At 32.2% G+C, this 20,176-nt stretch overlaps 1 pseudogene; it reads right to left on the bottom strand.

Moving 5' to 3' along the window:
- Positions 1-3,024: 3,024 nt before the first annotated feature.
- The window catches only part of LOC149556977 (sulfate transporter 3.1-like), a 32,356-nt pseudogene continuing 15,204 nt past the window's right edge, over positions 3,025-20,176 (bottom strand).

Raw genomic sequence — 20,176 nt, 5'->3', positions numbered from 1 at the left:
ATGCACTGGAAGAGTAAAGTATTTTGTTTTGTCTATTTTTTGCCTTTAGACTCTTCTTTTATGTAGTCTGTGCAGTCTTGGATTCAAGTTGGAATGCTAGTTTTTTGCTCATGGAAATTATTCTTCTTACTGTTTTGACTTCAAGTCCAACAAAGTAGCATGATTCTTATGGAAATTCTTCTTCTTACTATAGAATCTTTCATTTAATGAAAACAAATTATCTAGCAATATATCTTATGAGAATTGTTGTTTCATGTAAGTTTATAGTTTCATTAGCATAGGTACCTATATAAGTGGAGATGAAACTCTCAGGAAAGAATCCCAGTCTCACTTGCTTGAGGGAGTTTCTTGGTAACTATGCTTATTAACAATAATAGTTTAGTAAGGATGAATCTGTAGAAGCTGACTCCACTCACAAACCCTTTGGCTTGAGTTAAACCTCTTGGTGTAAGGAATTCTAAGAAATTAGAAAATTAATTCCTCTGGATCCCAACAAAACCTATTGAAATTGATCAAAATCCCAAGATAATTATTAAATTCTTTCCTAGAAAAATAACACATTTATAGCTTCTCCTTAGATGGTAGCATGGAATTCCCAAGATAATTTTGGAAAATTTCAACTAAGCTTCCAAAGAGGTGTTAAAGAGAAAGATATCATCAAGATATGTGTGATAATAAAGTCTCTAATGGATGGTTGCATGATGCAATGCAATGCTCATGAAGGTTACACAAGCATAGATTGGGCCAAACAGCATTGCCAAATACTGAAAAAGACCAAGCTCAAGAATCTTGTTGGTAACCAATTGTCCAATACAATCTTGCTAAACTCATCACCCCTTACAATGAGATAATGTGATGAGTAAGATACCAATTTCAAGGTAATTCATGTAAGGACACAACTACCACAATCTTCCTTTTAAATGACTAGCAAAGTCAGAAACCCACAATTAGATCTTCTATGTTATATCTTGATATATTGGATGATTAGAACCTAGTTATGAAATTACCCAAGAAAAAAGGAAATAAAATCTTTGAAAAGGAAAATGATTATATTAGAAGCTAGGAAGAATTTTCTTAACAAGGGTGCCTAAAATTTCATTTGTCCTAGATTTTGTGGCATAACTCGTGATGGTGAAAGTCATTCTATGTGGGCTCAACCTGAACTTATTTATCCTTGTATGATTAAGATGAAAAAATAGTCTCCTAAATCCTCATGTATCTCAGGGATATTTTCATTAGAAAATAATTGAAGTGTTGATGCCTTCATCTTTAGAAAGAAAAATTTGTCATGCTATGAGGAGAAAGAAATGCATATAAAAAAAAATGTTTTAGCAGCTCGTATGATGTCTTCCTCTATCTTTTTCTTTTGTAGAAGCCTTGGGATTCTTTTCTATGAGGGAAACAAAACACTTCTCATAGTGAGCCTTTATTTATCATCATTGCCATAACCATTTCCATCTCCTATCATACTTAATGTAGCCTTTCATTTGAAGGATGGTGAGACAAGTCCATGCAAAAATCTCTATCAATATGTCGACATAGGAGATGACTTTGTGCTTATGGCAATGATTTTAAAAACAACTCAATTGGTCAAATGTGATGTTGGGATCAATAGAATGACTTGTTAAATTCCCTAACATAAGGAATCCCTTCAGGCTATTCAAAGACTTTTAATAAGCATCCTTAAGTTCTAAAGACTTATTTTGATGGAAGGCTTTTACAAGTGTGTTTAAGCCATTGCATTATAAAAGATGAGCGAAGCTTCTTGATGAATACCTCAAATTAAAAAGTTTTTCATCCTTTTCATTATAAAGTTGTGATTCACATCATAAACAAAATATTTTGTTATGCTAATAAGGCTGGCCACAAACATCCATGGAATTTGCATTCATTGGGCCATGCAGGGTTCAATTGGAAAAGAAATATCAAAATTTTTGCCAACATTCTCCATTCCAAGTTTGTAAGAAATAATTTGTAAGGAGTCCTTTCCTAATATTAATCCTTTTATGGGCACAAACCTCTTACGTGGTCTAATCCTGTAGTTCTACAAGATAAATGAATTCCCTTCCAAACTCAAATATATTCTTTAAAAGACAAATACAATGAATGACAAGAAGTTGTTTCCCATACGATAAACCCCACGAAAATTTAACAAGAGTTAGATCCCTCTATAATATAGAAAGCCACCATGTATTTTTTATTTTTCTAAGTTGTCAAGGACTCTATAAATCACCTTGTCTTGGAAAATAAATATTGCCTTGGAAAATAAATCAAACTTTATGATCCCACTTAATGTAAAGTCATATTGTGAAAAAATACCCATTCTTCTCTATTTTTTTCATCAAGGATACTTTTTTGCTAATCCCACTCACACTTACTGAGAATTATTAGATAATTTTTTTTTATTAATATAAATTATTTAGTTAATGTGAGTTTATCAGAGTTTCAAGGATGCATGAATTGACTTTGTAATGGGGTAATGATTGGCAAGAATATTTGTATTTCATATTTAGATGATTGTGTCATTGATGTTTTGTTGATGGAATATCTACTCTTACTACCATTTCCTTAAGACATGGTTTACAATATATGTTGGACATATCACATATGTTTGAGTGTTGTATTACTATATGTCTTCAATCCAATCATGATCACTTGTCAATTTTAATGAACTATCTTAACAAAAAACATAGCTATTAATGAAAACCATCAACACATTATAGTATCAATTCATAAACTTTTGCAACTCTTAGAAACATAGTCTAGCTATCATGGGTCAGCACTGTAGGTTTCTCATAGGATTTCCTTAGATTTTTATGGATCAAAAGTTAGAACCATAGTCATCCATAGAATCCCCTCCAACTCTCATGGTTCAAATCCACTAAAGCTCTATCTAGACATTTGCAAGCTGTCTTGCTTGCCTAGAGTTTTCCCATTGATGAGAAATAATCTATCAGTGTTGGAGGCATATTTGGTTGCAACATTGAGTAGAAAGGCCTCTGAGTTCATTTTCTTGTAAGAAGATCAAGGAGAAACATTTGAACATTGAACATTAGATTGAGCATTTAGGAGTGAATTGCAGATTGTCACACCATCGGAAAGAGTGACAAACAACCAGTTTTGGCCCAAAAACTCTGTAAACTTTTCCTTGTTGAATTTTTCCATCAAATTTACACTAGGATTAGCCAATGCTAGTTGAAACCCATATAAGCTCAACTAAGTAGAATATTGTCTTATATAAGGACATACTTCTCCTATGAAAACATTGTCTCTTTTGAAAAAACTTCTTTACCAACGTTAAAATCAATTGTATGTTTCTTATGTAATTCCATGAACCTTGTAACATTGATATATAAATTGAAGTTAAAAATAAATATGATCTATCACTTGAAGATGCTTGTTATCAAGGACCCTCTTAAGCTCTTGCAACATTCTAATTCCAGTAGTGTCAATGTTGGCCACAACTTCAAGAATGAAAATTGGGGAGTGCATCATTTAAATCTAGTTTAAACTCAATGTGCCAGAATTTAGAGTATGTAGAGTTTATTAGATCATCTAACATCCCATCAAAAGGTAGATCGTGCTGAAAAAGTTAACATATTTTTATATGAACTATTTAAACATGTTTTGATTTGTGCAAGTAGATCATTTAGAATCACATAAAATGGTAGATGAAGCTTAAAATGTTAATATAATTTCATATGAACTACTTAAACAAGTCAATTAAATCTGACCTACATGACAATAAATATCAAATTGAGGAATTGATTCATTTGAAGATAGTCTCTTTCATGAGGTGATAACAAATAATAAGATTTATGCAAGTAGAAGAAATGGATGGATTTCACAACTTACAAGACATATCTAGAATAACATATTGTAAAATATCTTCTTTAACCCGAAGATCCTTTTCATCCTCTATCCATCGCATCAACCTGTGTCAATGGCAGATCATGGCATGTAAATATGTGTGATATGGCCATTTTTTCTACAAATATACTTTATGAAGATGAAATGTGTAGGATCATACACTACATTTTATTGGAAACTTGTGGGTGTAAATCATTACTATGAATGATTCAAAAATTACTTAAAACAAATTGATTCTTGAAGATGTTATTTACAATGTTTGATTGATAAATAGATAACTAACCTTTCTCTTAAGTAGTTTGAGTTGGCAAAATATATTGGAGAATCTATGTCTAGAATGATAATTCTTGAAACTCTTATGACATCTGTATACTACTCAATATCTATGTATATTTTGGTGTTTGTGATATTTCCAAGAGCTACAATACGATGCCTTGAAATGGCCATTATCAATCTCAATATAGAAATGACCACCTATAATGAAAGGATGTAAACTTTGTTGACTAAAGCAAGTACTTCATTAATTATTTTAACAATTTATTTTAAGAGGTACTAAAATCAAAACTAATACTATTGAAACAAATGTAATGTATACTTCTTTTTTCATGGGTCCCTGGCAATGAAATAATAAGAATTATCAACATACCATTGTGATAAGATCTATCTCAATATCTCCAAAGACCACTCCAAAAACAGCTCCCATGTAGACTAAGAAATCAATTTTTTCCACCTACTAGAGATGATAAGCTCTAGGGATATCAATTAAGCCAAGCATGGCTAAAATTATAATGGAAGAAAGGACTACAAGGGGATTGTAGTGAAAGAGTGGAGTCAAGAAGAGGAGAGTTAACATCACTTCAATGGCCATCAAAATTTTTGATACTATTGTCTTATAGCCAACATTGAAGTTTATAGCTGACCTTGAAAAGACACCTAAACAAACCTCATGTATAGTAAAGCAAGGATATTCAATACTAAAAACACAAAAACTTTAGTGCCATACTAAGTTCAAAACCTAAAGCTTTAGGAGTCCAAACAAATAAGAAGCCCAAAGACTTACCTATTATGAGGTAGCAAGAGAAACATGGACCTAAAATATTAATCATGCCAATGGAAATCATCTCCTTATTGCCATCAATATGGTAGTTCTTAATGAGCCCAAAACTTCTGCCAATTGTTATTCCTTCTTATTTTTTATGTCACCTAGATCAGCCTAAATGAATAATCAATTGTACGTAAATATAATAAGAGAGGAGTAATGGTTACACTAAGTGTGACAAGCCCACTTACCAATCCTATTGTTACTATAGTCTTCAGATAATTTCTATCAAAGACAAAATCATTGATAGTCGTTGGATTTAACCCACTTTTCAAATGACCAACCTGCTCAAGCTAGAGAAAAACATTAGATGTGACTTAGCACATCAAAACTATGTTGCTAGTATTTAACTAGAAATGGCATATTAGTATTATCACAAAAATTAGGGTGTTTGTTGCATCAAAAGGTTGATGCCCAATAATAGATTCCTTAGACATGAGTTGCTCTTCTTAAATGACCAAAAAAGATGATAGCATTGTTCTTAATAACCATATGCAATCTTAAAGTGGTTCATCGAGAAGACTATCAAAGATAAAACCACTATAAGGTATTAGTCAACAAGAAGTCATGAAGGACTACTAGAGCACAATACAAAGAAAAAGTACCATACAAGTGAGGAGCGATGGAGGTGAAAGGAATAGAGATTCAAAGCTATGAGAAAAATTTAAGAGCCCCATCATTACATGACAATCATCTCAACAAAAGCTTGACCTGTAGGGCCAAATAGTCATAAAGGTGGAAAAGACTATCAACTAATAATAATGGTGACCATATAATTAGTACTAGTGCATGAAATCTATAAGGAGTAGTCATTATTCTTTTAATAGCATGAAACAATATAGAAAAATAAGTGACAGACTTTTTTAATATGATGCATTGATGTACAATAGTGGAAAGCACTATGATTGAGTATCAGTGAAGGAGATAATTCAATAGGTAGATAACAACCTATTAATTTTTTGTATGAGCTTTGACAAGGTAAAAGAGAATAATCAATTGACATCCCTCAAAAAGAGGATTTGTGATAGTGGATGTTTAGGGGACGTGGCAGACTTAAAAGTAGTGGCGCCATTGAGAGTGCATAGTATATGACTAAATGCTAATATAAGCAAGATTTGTTTTTTAGTACCTACAAGTTAGGTTTTTTATATAATTAAGTTGAGAAAAATCTTCTAAGGAAAATTTTACGGTGCAAATATCAAGACTTAGGAAAAAAGCATGTGATGAAAGTCCTAGTAATAGTAGAGATTGTAGAACCTCCAGATAATCACCATGAAGAACATATTACAAACCATAAAGAGTGATTAGTTACAAGTCAAAGCATTATACAATAAAATGAAGATATTTGACATGCCTAACATGTGATAGTTATGAATATGATATATGAAGGTATCATGAGAAATAGCCTTGAAAGAAACACTAACCTAATAAGGGTGACATTCATGGTCTTATATCTTTGTTTGGCCTTTTCCAAAGATTAATGATAGTGCAATGAATATACCAAACCCAATAAATAACAATGCAAGAGCTAATCATATAAATAGGATCTTTCTTGAAAATGAGATAGTTAATACTTATATGACCATAAATTAAGTATGAGATATGCTTATAAAATTATGTTCACAACTTTACACTATAGTAATTATGGCTTTCATACATTCTTCTGCCATTCGGCCATAATAGGACCACAAATGGAGAAAGAAAAATTATTTAGGAGACCAAAAATAGAGTAAAAATGCAAAATATTGATGCTTTGATTGAGAAGGGCAGCCTTCTTGATGTAGCTATACTCCTATTTATAAGAGGTGTGTAACTGAACTGGAGTAATTTGACACAAATCTAGGTCACCAACATTAGTTTTCTACTCTCATAACACATATAAATACATAAAAATTGAAGGAAAAGAAAAGAAACAATTGGAACTCTATAATGGGCCTCCCTATTTCACAATGAGTAATACAAGTTCTCTATATGATTATATGTTGTCAAGTTGGGTACAAAAAAAATTTAAAGAAGTTTGTATAGATCTTAACAAATCATAGTTCTCCAAATAGAAAAGGAGGAAATCTCTCAAGGTACTATTTCAAAAAACCTAACATCCAATTCTTCATTCAATCAAAGGAAAGTATCTATCAAACAATTGCCAACATCTTGCAAATGAAAAAATTGATATCAAGTCTCAAAGAGATTTTAATGGTTATGGTTCTAACCTGTTATAGATATAGATGTTTATTTTCCCTTTGCCAATCCAGGGTTACTATCCTGCTAATTTCCAAATGTCTATGCCAAGGAAAAGATGTAGCTTTCCTGAAGAGGTGGTTGCTAGAATTTGACCTTTAGATAGACCACAATTATTTCCCACAAAGTATACTACTTGACACTTCAGTTCTTTCCATAATATCACAATTTCCCATAGTGAATAGCTCCACTGTTTTGACTTACCTACTATAAAATGAAAAAAGGCTTTCACCCAAATAAATTTTTTAATAGATGTACAAATGTAACATTACAAAATGAAAACACATGATATTTATAGGTTGGTAATGAAATATTTTACCTATATGATTCACCACATTACATAAAAGGAAGGCTTGGTTACCCTTGTACCCCTCACTCTTCCTTGTTTGATTACCCCTGTGCCCCCTCTACCTACTCGTGAATCAAGTGCAGAACCATAGAAGAATACAACTAGGGCATAGAAAATAAAAATGGGATCTTAGGACTTATATGATAACCATTTCTACCACTTCATAAAACTAGACAATCATGTAGCTTCAGTCTTTGTCATTGGAGATGTAGTAGACAATGAGTTCCTATGTGGATTTTCCAACAACACCAATAGAGAGTGAGATACAAATCATAGTTATGGCATGAAATCTCACATTGCAAAAGATTAAAGAATTATGGGGTTTTGAAAAGGAACTAGTATGAGCAAAAATGGTCAAAATCACCTAAGCTAATCTAAAATCCTAAGAGCTAATATGAAATCACCAAAGTTCAGTATGAGCAATGCCAATGAACCTATCACTTAGCCTCAGAATGATTATGTTGGATGGATGGATATCTATTTGAGTCAATGGGTCATGCTTTTGGATCTAGCTTAAGGAAAATTAGCTATGAAGACCATGCAAATAGGAGTCAAGCTATGAAGAGTACACGAATAGGAATCTAGCTATGAAGACTGCATGAATAGGAGTCTGGCTATGAAGACCACATGAATAGGAATTTGGCTATGAAGACCACATGAATAGGAATCAAAGGGCAACTCAATAATTTGGCTCAATAGTGATTTGTAATTTGTAATTTGGTAGCTAATTCAAAATGCTATGAAGACCATACGAACATGATCAAAGTGCAACTCAATAATCATGCTCAATGGTGATCTCTAATCTATAATCTGGTAGCTAATTCAAAATCACCAAAGTTCATAAATGGAAAAATTATTAAACTCATGAAACACATGCTCGAGCCTCCTTATTAGAAATTTGTTGATCAAAACTCTATTATGACCCAAGTTGGTCAAAATTTTGACCAACTTGGGAAAGCTTTGGATGTTTTCAACTTGGACAAACTGAAGTTGGCTAAAATTTTGACCAAAGTGAGAAAATAATTTTTTTCAACCAACGCATGAATGAAAACAAAAAACAAGGAGGATTCATAGCTTTGGTCAAAAAATTTGGTAGAAGAATAGGTGCAAATGTACTAGTGCTCAGATTCAACTAGATAAATCAGCACATACTAAATTTTACTAGTGCTCGACACCAATTGAACTTTATTTGGCTTAATTGTATCAATCAACAAACACCAAAATTTCACTTTTCTCAAATCCAACTAATTTTCTTCTCGGCTTGGACTAACTTTGCTTGACACCTACTATCCACTTAGTCAAGCTTGGTAGACTCAATTCTTATTTCTCATTCTTCTAGACTTAGTCAGTATATCCAACCTTTGCAACCTTAAGTCGATATTCAATGCACTATAATATCACTATCTTAACTAATCTTTGTACTTCCTTTTTCTTACCATAACTCAACCTTTCCTCTAGGTGATTTTGTTATCTCATTTGATCAAATCCTCTTCATAAATCAAATAAATTATAGTACTCAAATCATCTAAGTAGTTGTCTTACCAACAAGTAGTAGGTTTGACATCAATGACAAAACAATTATTTAAACACATCTTCATACTTGTATCAATCTATTTTCAACAACATTTTGGGATCCAAGTCCTCTATGTTTTGAGCATGATCCCAATCATACTACTAAATTTGGTACCCAAGTATTTACCTTCAACCAAAGACCATTCAACACTAATAATGACATTGCCTCAAGCTATCATAAACTATTGGATTGGGACAAACATAGACCACCAATTTTTGATTGATTCAATAATGATGATGCTCTTGTAAAAGTATTTGAATACTATGAAGGAATTACAATTAATGACCATAAAGAAGAAATTTCTCTTGAATTGAACACATTCGCATATTTTGGGGATTCAACTCCATCTTCTAGTTGCATAACTAAAAACAAAGGAAAAAATGACAAGAATGGGTCTCTTGGTGAAAACTGAAAGACACCATTATACTATGAAAAATCTAAATCTAAGAGATTGCTAAAGATACAAAATGAAAAATTTGATACCATAAATATAAGTGTTCTAGTTTTCAACATGCCATAAAGTCTTGAGCTCTCTCGATCAACCTTCATGTGGGAAGATGTTGGTCTCAACCCTCCCAATTGTTCCTTATATCTAGTTGTTTATACCCAAATCCTACTATCCAACTTGTCTAACAACCAAAATCAAACCTCTATGCAACAAACCTTTGAGTGTGTCATCATCATTGATCCCCTTTATGACAAATCCTTTGACCCAAATATTCTCAAATGCCTTGATTTGTGAGATGTAGACATTGTCTTTCATATGGTACATGAGAGTATATCTCAAGGTTATTTTAGTGGTTTGAGTTTAGCTACAAACTTGGAATGAATCCTACATAGTTATAGTCACTCATGGGTCCAGAATTTATTAGATAGAAGCATCAAAAATATATTCATTCTCAACATTTGTTAGCAACATCAATGATTTTATCAAAAACTCCTAAATAAAATAGCAAAAAAATTTAAAAATTTCCTTTTAAAAAAAAGTGAAAAAGTCATCAAAAAGGGGATGCCTTGATGAAAACCTAGCAAATAGGCATCTTGGCATGACAATTTGATTCAAGAGAAAAAATTTGTCCATAAGTGAAAACCTGGCAAATAGGCAATTTAGGAAAGCACCATGGTGAAAACCTAACAAATAGGCTCCATTTGTAATCAATTATTGCTCCTCCATCTATCGAGATTCTATTTGGGTTTTCCCCCCTTGTCATTCCCTAATCACATCCTTCATATTGCAAGACATCCCTAGTCCTTTATCATTTCCCATAATCAGTTAATATCCATTGTTATCTTACCCAAACATTATAAATCTATACATACTCTATCTTTGGCCTTTGTACCTAGTTTGTGTCTTGTTTGGGGGCATACTACCTACATAGTGCATGAATTTGAAATTGAACCAAGGGCATGTCCCTATGAAAACATTATCCATTGGACTTATTGCATATTGGATTGGAGCTAACACTTGTGAATCCTTTATGATCCTGAAAAAAATCCTAAAAATTTAGATATGATGCTAGAAAAAACCTAAAAACTCAAATATGATCCTAAAAAGATCTTAAAAATCCAAATATGATCCTGAAAAAAGACAAAAATAGTAAAAAGTCCTAAAAAATCCATAAAAATCACATAATATCCTGAACAAATCACTAAAAATCATAAGGTGTCTTAAAAAAATCCATTAAAATTGTAAAATGTCCAAAACAAAAACATAAAAAATCATATCATGTATTGAAAAAATCATTAAAAATCACAAAATGTACTGTAATAAGCCCTAAAAATCATAAAATGTCTTGAAGAAATAAGCAACACAAAAACATCAAATATCCTCAAAAACAATAAAAATCACAAAATCCACCAAAAAATTGTAATAAACCTTGTAAATAGTCATTGTGGATAATCACCCGCTTTGCTTAAACACTTGCATTTTTGAAAACTAAAACTCAAAGCACTGATGTCAGTGATAATCACACCTTAACCTACTATCTGAGCAATGTGAGTCAACCATCAATCCAACTTGTCACTATCAACTGAATCAACAATCAAAGTTATCACATCACAAATTTGACACAAATCAAAGACACTAAAAAGCAAGTAATAATGGAAGAGAATAGTTGCCGCCTTACATTTTTTAGTAAGTGATTTATTTTTCTTTGATCATATTCCTATGCCACTCAATGATATAAGCTAATCTATGGGAGTGGTCAAGATGGTTCATGATCATCTTTTTCTTTCCTATTTGTTGAGCGTACCTTTGAGATTCTGGGCCATGTATATAAGCCTCAAGAAGGAAAAGGTCTTTTTTTTTTCTAAATTGTGCTTGTTTAAACAAAAATTTTGCATTTGTGCTCTAGCAACTTATTCCATGATGCATTGCATTCCATTTAACATATCAAAATAAAAATCCTTTTATATATAGTGCACTTTATGAAAGAAAAAGTCCTCACCTTATACTAATCATTACTCATTTGATCTCATTTGTCTTCTAATGTCCATCTCATTCACCACCACCATATTTATGTACTCTGATGCACCAGAAGAAATCTTTATCTTGCATTCCTACATTCCTGCATCATTATAGATTCTCTGTCAACCTTTTGTGTCTTTCTACCTAGGTTTGGCCAATTTTGACCATATTTGACCATGTTTGACTAGGTTGACCTATGTTTTAACCTCTTTCAAGGGTTTTGAACATGTACACCAATTTTGGGTTATTTCGAGATCATTTGCATTATTTTTGACCCTTTGTCTAAATACATGTTAACTTTCTACCAAGTTTGACCTAGGTTTGACCAAAATTGGAAAAATTTGACAAATTTTAACTAATTTAACCTATTTTGATCTCTTTTTATGGTCTTGGGCATGCATATAAAGTTTCAAGCTATTCTGAGTCTAGTCGAACTGATTTCAACCCTTAGCATCCTAGGGCACAATTAGGCTTCCCAATTGCACTTAGGGTGCACTTGGTCATCCTAGAGTGCATGTGGTCATGCCAAGTGTGCCCTATGCACACTTGGGTGCATTTTGGAAGCACTTGGGGTAGTTGGATAACTAGAACTACTCTTGGGGCCCTAATTGACCCCCATTTTATATTCCAAACCCCGTGACTTTTGCATCTGAGCTCCAATTTTTGATCTATTAGTTTCTATGGATTTGTCTCTTTGTTGTCAAAAAATTTACCTATAATTTGTATTATTTGGTCAATCTTTCATCTTGGGGCATAGTTAGGCTTCCCAACTACATACTAGGCTCACTTGGTCATCCTAGAGTGCACTTGGTCATGCCAAGTTTTCCCTATGCACACTCAGGTGCATTTTTGAAGCACTTGGGGTAGTTGGATGCCCAAAACTGCTCTTGAGGCCCCAACTGACCCCTATTTTACACTCCAAATCCCATAACTTTTTCATTTGAGCTCCAATTTTTTATTCATTAGTTTCTATCGATTTGTCTCTTCATTATCAAAAAAATTACCTATAATTTTCATTATTTGGTCAATTTCTTGAGGGGGCACCCATACATACCACCCCTATTGGGGCATTCTTTTATGAATTTTCATTAATATTCTTTGACACAATGCTCTAAATCAAATTGTATCAAATTGGGTAAAAATGTAGATGCTAAAAAATGGTTTTGCATCTATGATTTAATCACATTTTCACACTAACTCATCCCATTTTCTCATTTCACTAATTTCAATCTTTTGGCCAACTTGATTGTCATTTGAGCATGGTTTGACAACATTCTTCATCACTCATATCCCTTTTCAAATCAATCATAGATCATTTCATAATTGGTTCTCGTTTTATTCAAATTCTATAGAATCAACTCCAAATAATTTCAACATCATCAAAATCTCATTTGATCATCCCTAAACCATTTTAATACCATCAAAATCTTTTCTAATAACCTAGAATCATACCAAATCAACCCAAAATCATTGCAAATCAACCCTAACTAACCTAGAACATGTCAAATATATTAAATCAATCATCATATGTCCAACCCTAGGCACTGTTGTGTCCCTCAATGCCTTGGAAATCTATCAAACCTATCAAATTTGATATTAGCACTATCATGTCCCTCAGTGCTAGGTTAAACTATCATTTTCATCATCCGATCATCGATATTGTCAAGTCCCTCAGTGTTAGATCATGACCCTATCTAATTAATTTAATAACATTGACAATGTCTATTGATGTTATTATGATCAATCTTATCAATCAATTTGATAATGGTTTTAATCTACCTACCATCATCCTAGTCAATCTACATAATCATCACATTTTATCTTGCACTTATCTAATCAAATTGGCCAATCATTTACTAATTTTCCTTATAGGATTAGATAACCCATAATCTAATCCTATATCCTTTCAATCCTTTGCATCTCACTTTATTAATTATTCTTGCTAACCAAAATTCTCAATTAATTGATGTTTATTAATTAATTGATTCATCTTTGCAAACTATTGGAATTCGCAATTTCCTAATTCCTTATTTCCACTTCTAATTTCCATTTGTGTGGAATTATGAATTTTTAATACAAATATTCCACCTAGTCTTAACACATGGACATCATATGTCATAGATTCTCTTCCTACCCTTGGCTAATGTATGTTATATTTGACATAATTTATTCCTTACACATGACTATAATAAGCTACCTTCATATCATAGCTTATTGTCTACAAGTGGCTTTGACATTTCATATGCATGTCATATATTCTCCTCCACTTTTAGCCATGTTGACTTTCATACATCATAGAATCTTACATTTGGCATCTTGTGTCATTTTTTTCATAGATATTCTAATGAATATCATGCGAATTTGCACATTTGTATTGACAAGTGTCCATCCTCTCATTCATGTCTCAAATCTTGAACTTTGGCCATAAATTGAGCCATCTTGCTTTCATTTTCAACCATTAAGAGCCATATCCTTAGAACCTTTATTCTCACATTGTGCTCAAGCCATACTTCTAGTACTCTGAATAACATTTATCCCATCATAGTCATTTTCTTTCAATTGTGTGCACTATAGGCAAATGGAGCTAGATCAAATGGAGAAGAAAGAAGGACATGGGAGATAAAATTGAAGAGGGGGTTTTCCCTATGTTTTCTTCCTTTATTTCAATTTATTTTCATGGTATATTTGAAGGGTTTATGTATTTTGATTGATTTTTTGTGGTTTCTCATAGTATGGTAGGTTCTAACCCATTTTCTAGTCCTACAATTGTGTATGTTGTTGTCCTTATAAGTGATGTAATTAGAGTATGTGTGGTTTTTTATGTAGAATAAAAGAATAGAGTAGAAAAATTACATGTTATGAATCAATTGAACAACATGATTTAGATTTGGAATTGGAGTAAAATTGGTCTGAGAATCTTTCACTTTATTTTGTTAGGAGGAAAAAAAGAAATATTCTAAGACCATTTTTTTTATTCCAAACTTTTTTTTTACCAAATTATCTTCTATCAAATTATGTGGTACAATCTATGTTAAATGTAAAAAGATGGTAATCTACCCCTCTTGGCAATACCTCTTGCTAATAGACAATAAAACAACTATTACTGGATATTTAGATAAGTTGTGTGAAATCTGTTATAGCAATTGTTAGGGGAAATGTGTTTCCCATACTTTGAAACATTCATCAAAAAAGTCAGATTGCATTATTTGAATGGTATGTAAATTTTTCAGTTGGTTTGCATGAGGAATATTTCTTTTAATGGTTCATAGTGCTTGTAGATGCAAGGTTTGACAAATAAATTTTTCATAGATAAAAGATTAAGTCTACTACAATATCTCACACTTATACCATACCTAACTACCTTTGTGCAAAACAACTAGGCTAGAGTCTCACTTTGTCCAATGTATCATCTACACACAAATTTCCCAAAATCTAATGACATAATAGATCAAACTATGTTGTCTATTATAGGGTTTCCTGATCATCTTATTTTTGTTATCAAATTCACACATATTCAACTCAAATGGTGGGTTAAAATTCACAAATGAAGCTAAATAATGGAGTTGATCCTAGCAAGGGTAGCTGGTACTCCATGGATTTGCCACCCTAGCTCTTCATTGCCTTAGCTCTATGAATTTACTGCTATAGCTCAACATATAACAAATGAGAAATTATTTTTCTTTTTTATTATTTATAATCACATGGGCATTACAACTATGATGACATTATCAATATTACGATGACATCAAGAATATTTGCAAAAAAAAACATAAAAATCACACACAAATTGCACTCCCACTACAGTTTGACCCCAAACGTTGTAGTTTGATGTCCCTCTCTCTTGATGGTTAAATTGAATTTTTTTAGTGCACTAAGAGGAAACTCAAGGGTTTCAAGGGCATGATTATGTATTAAAGATTCCAAAGGAAATTTAATTATGACTAAAAAAATTCAACTCATACAAGGAACTAATAATAAAGTTGAAGCCTTTTCCCTTTTACATGGTATTCAAAGTGCATTATTGTTTGGCATTTATGAGATTCACATTGAAGGGGTTTCTCAAATCATTATTTAGGCTATGCAACTAAGATCCTGCCAAAATTGGAAACTACTTTACATTCTCAAACAATGTTGGATTCTTTTGGCTAAGTTCTCCTCTTATGGGTTCTCATATCTATAATAGGGAGGAAATTTCTCTAGCTGATTATATGGTGAATTTGGAAATTGACAAAGGCCAAATTCTTATCACTCCTTCCATGCACTATCAAGAGTTATTGTGAAGTTTTTAAATGTGTGGGAAAAGAGGCTGAATTGGTAGTTTAACTCTCTTAGTCAATATGAGAATGAAGTTATTGAGGGAGAAAATTGGGTCTCCCAAATTTTTCTATCATTTTCTCATAAGTTTTTTAATTTTATTTTCCTTGTGACATCGGATTAGTCATCCACTTTATGGATTTCATCATGGAATTCCATGATAGATTTCACACAAAAATATTTATATGATGACATGTAATTACTTTGTGCTATCAATATAAAGGTGATTTGTCCATATAATTATGGTCAGTTAAGGAGTCATCAAAGCTCACACAATATCAAATCTATGACCATTGATTTTTCCTATATGGATTCATTCAATTTCAAATTACTTTACAAATCATAATTGATTTGTACTTAAAATGTGTCACAAACTACCTTTTTTATGGGCTAAAAATTTGGGTAATTTTTAGTAAAAAGAATTTACAAAGCCTTTATACATGTGAAAATTAATAGTTCAATTAATTTTAACATGCTTTTTCCCATTTCTACATGGATGTATTTCCCAAGGACATATTTGATCTTTGGTGAAAGATATTCTTTGATTTTAGTAAATTACATGCGGTGAATTGATGTGATATTCAAATTATTACCTTCTTAAAAACATATTTGGAGGTGATCATTTGTTTTGTGTCTCAAAATTATTTCATCAAAATTGCTTGGATGTGCTTAAATAAATTTTGATCATGGGCTATCCTACTTCATCAATTGAGCTTGAGGAAATGATTCACTATATGAGGGCTATTGTATTTTCTATAGACCTATTATTGGACAATTAACTAGGCATTTTTTTCAATATCTCATGTCTCATTTGTAAGAATGCATTTCAAAATATAATTGGAAATGAAGTTATTTATCCCATTCCTTGGTGTGTTTCTTTTTCATGAAAAATATTATCAAATATTTATGACCTTACACAAAATCCATAATTTGGTAGGGCTTCTTGTTTGAAATATGTTTGCTAAAGCATAGTCCCTAAAGAGATATTGAATGTGGAACTCTTGAAATACAATCATATGGTTGCTCCTAAAGTCCCAAAGTTGGCATGATGAATACTCCAACTAGAAGATGCTTTTTGAAATTCTCCCAATCAGGTGTCAAAGAGGATTTTGATGTTGCTAAATACCTGAACATGATCAAGGAATAGCTAGGTGGTAGATGTTTCTTTTTTGGTGCACAATTTCTATTTATCATTCTTATGCTTTCTATTTAAGTTCACTTTCTATATTGATTATATCTCTCTAAGTTTTTATCATCAAAAATTTGAAGTGACAATGGTTGGTTTCCCCTGGAGTCAAACACCCACCTACCCACCTGACACTCATTAACTCAATAGGTGATTTTGAAATCCAAAAGAGAGGGAAAATGTTTTTATGAAAAGTCAAAGATATGAAGTTCATTCATTTTTTAATTGAGACAAGAGGAGAAGAAGTAGAGTAGAGATAAGATACAAGAAGAAGATCAAAAGATTAGAGCATAGGTGAAAGGAATATTCAAAGTTTAGAGGATAGAAGGAAGGTTTAGTTTTAGTGTAAGAAACAACATGTGGTGAATCTGTCTATCATTCTATAATTTTATTTTGTTTCTCCTATGAAGCAGTGTTTTCTCCAAGCATTATTGTATGCATCCTTTAGTGCTGTAAGTTTAAGATTAGTTTTATCAATTGAAGTATTTTTAAGTTTCTAGTAAATGCTCCTAGATTTTGTAATAGTTTAACCTAGTTGAATAGAAAGAAAGCAAATAAGAATAATTGATCTAGTTGTGTTGGCTCATTGTTTCCTCCTTTTTATTCATTATTTCATGATTCTTAGTATTTGAGAAGTTTATATTTGCAAGTTTCATTGTTACCTTCTCTTTTTTTTAATGGTGGAGAAGTTGAGATAGAAAGTATGTTATTTACTTGCTTGATTCATGTATTAACCAAGTTCATCTCATGCTCACTTAGTCTCTTTAGTGTTTCTTTTTGGAATTGAGCTCTCCTCTTATTGACCAAGCTCACTTGACTTCCATTGTACCAATATCACTTAGCTCCTTAGTGTGTCGAGTTCACTCGACACCCACTACCTATCACTCGGCACTCTTTATTACCAAGAAAAATTGTCACTCAACATCAACTACTACCGAGCAATTTTTTGAAGTTTTTTAGTTGTGATTTTTCACATTTATATGGGTCAAGAATTTCTATATAATCATTTTTTGGATGTATGTTCATAATTTGCAATTTCTAGTGTTGGCAATTTTGTGAAATTGTATAGGCATGTCATTTCATCTGGTTATATGTAGTCAATCAATTTTGGTTATGAGCTTCAATATAGGGTCCTTTTGGAGAAATTTAAAATTCTTAGACATCAGTGTTTTATAATCCATATTTATATTTTTAATTAATTATATGGGATTTTTTTCCTTTCACACACACACACACACACACACACACACACACACACACACTACATATATATATATATATATATATATATATATATATATATATATATATATATAACACAAAAATTACATTAAGAACAAGTGTAGACAATTAAGGTGAGTAAAAACAAAAGAGAGCTACAAAATTACAAATTCGAATGTCAAAAGAGAAAATAAAATAAAAATAAAACAATTTAACCAAACTAATATATACAAATAAGTATATATGAAAAATGGATATAACTAATATATCTATCTTTAGAAGGGAGTGATGGTAGAGTGAGGAGGTTTAGTGTTCAAGAATAACAATGGTGGCCTTGCATAGGGTGCTTTTAGGAACAATTATCAGAGGGAAAATTGAGGGTCATTTCAATGGAACCAAGGGTTTTCTTATGCACCTCAATGGAAAGAAGGAAAGTCGAGTAATCTAAGAATATGGGGTTTAGTCAACATGGGGATTGAAGAGACTAAAATAACCAGCAAATACCCCATCCTATCTATCAGTTTACCTCAACTAATATGGGTGGTTGAGTGCACTTTAATATAGTGGCTCAAAAGTTTGGGAGACCAAAGGTTGTGGAGAAATAGGTGGAGGAAATGATTGCTGATTATGTGGTGTGTTGCATCATAATTAGTCTGAAAGTTGCAAATCATTAAAAAGTCATGCCTTTTTTTATCAAATAAGGGGGTTTAGGGAATGCTTAACTATAATGAAGGTCAAATAATGGCATGATAGAACTAGGTTCATGTGAAAGATTTTAAAACCTTGGAAAATGTTTTTTGCATGATCATTGTTGATGGTGCTCATGCTAGAGATTTGATTCTAAATAGCGGCCCCTACTTTTTTGGAGGAGAAAAGCTTTTATTTGAAGTAATGGTAAACAAAATTTAATCCCACAAAGGAGGCCATTTAAAAATTCAAAATATGATTGGTTTTTGTAATCTTCCTCAAGAGTATTGAAATGAGGACTCTTATTAGCTTATAGGGAATAAGCTAGGATCCTTTGTAAGAGCTATAGAAATGGATGACAAGATTTCCTTACTAATGTTTCCCCATCTTTGTATCCAATGGAATGCAAGCCATCCTCTAGAAGAGATGGTGTAACTACACTCCAAAGAAGGTATTTGGAGATAGGATCTCTCCATAAAAGATGTTCGAACTACAAGTGTGTGTGAGTTGCTTAAGTGAAAATCATAAACCAAAAGCTTGTGATCTCATAGGGAAAGGGAAGGAGCTAGAGGCAAATAAGATTTTGGAGAGGGAAATAGATCTTTTGGAATCTCTTTCTAAACAAAAGGAAGGATTCTATAAAGAAGGCTAGGAATGTAAGTAGAATGGGAGTGTGTGATGGTGTTAAAGGATCACATGGGTTCAACTAAGATGGAGTGAAATCTATGGGTGAAAGGAATAGGGAAGTGTAGAATAGAGGACCCTTGAAATGTTTCTACTTTAGAAGAGGATAATAATGACAAGGTTTTTGTTGGGAAGAACATGTAGAAAGAAGTTTCAACAAGGGATGATAGCATGGAAGGGGCTAGGTTATTGAAGAATAGATTGGTCGATAATTTTGATGCCAAGATCAAAACTCACACAAAGGAGACTAATATGGAGAACATGTTGAGAATCCCACTACTGTGGCTTGACTAGGAAGAGTCCCTTCACATCTACAAGGATTTAGAACCTAGAGAATGAGGTTGTGTTGTGTGCAAAATATTTGAAAGGGGGTAGTCTGATTCTTGTACAAACTATCGATGGGAATGTGAAGGCTTGGGTTAGGGATACTAAAATTTATCCTATAAGAAATTTAGGGGGCTCTTTCAATTAGGAAAGAGATTATAATG

This window comes from Cupressus sempervirens, chromosome 5, assembly GCF_028749045.1.
Source record: "Cupressus sempervirens isolate cs-2001-9-10 chromosome 5, ASM2874904v1, whole genome shotgun sequence".
NCBI lineage: Eukaryota > Viridiplantae > Streptophyta > Pinopsida > Cupressales > Cupressaceae > Cupressus > Cupressus sempervirens.
Note: the sequence above shows the minus strand (reverse complement) of the source record. Positions and strands in the feature narration are given on the sequence as shown.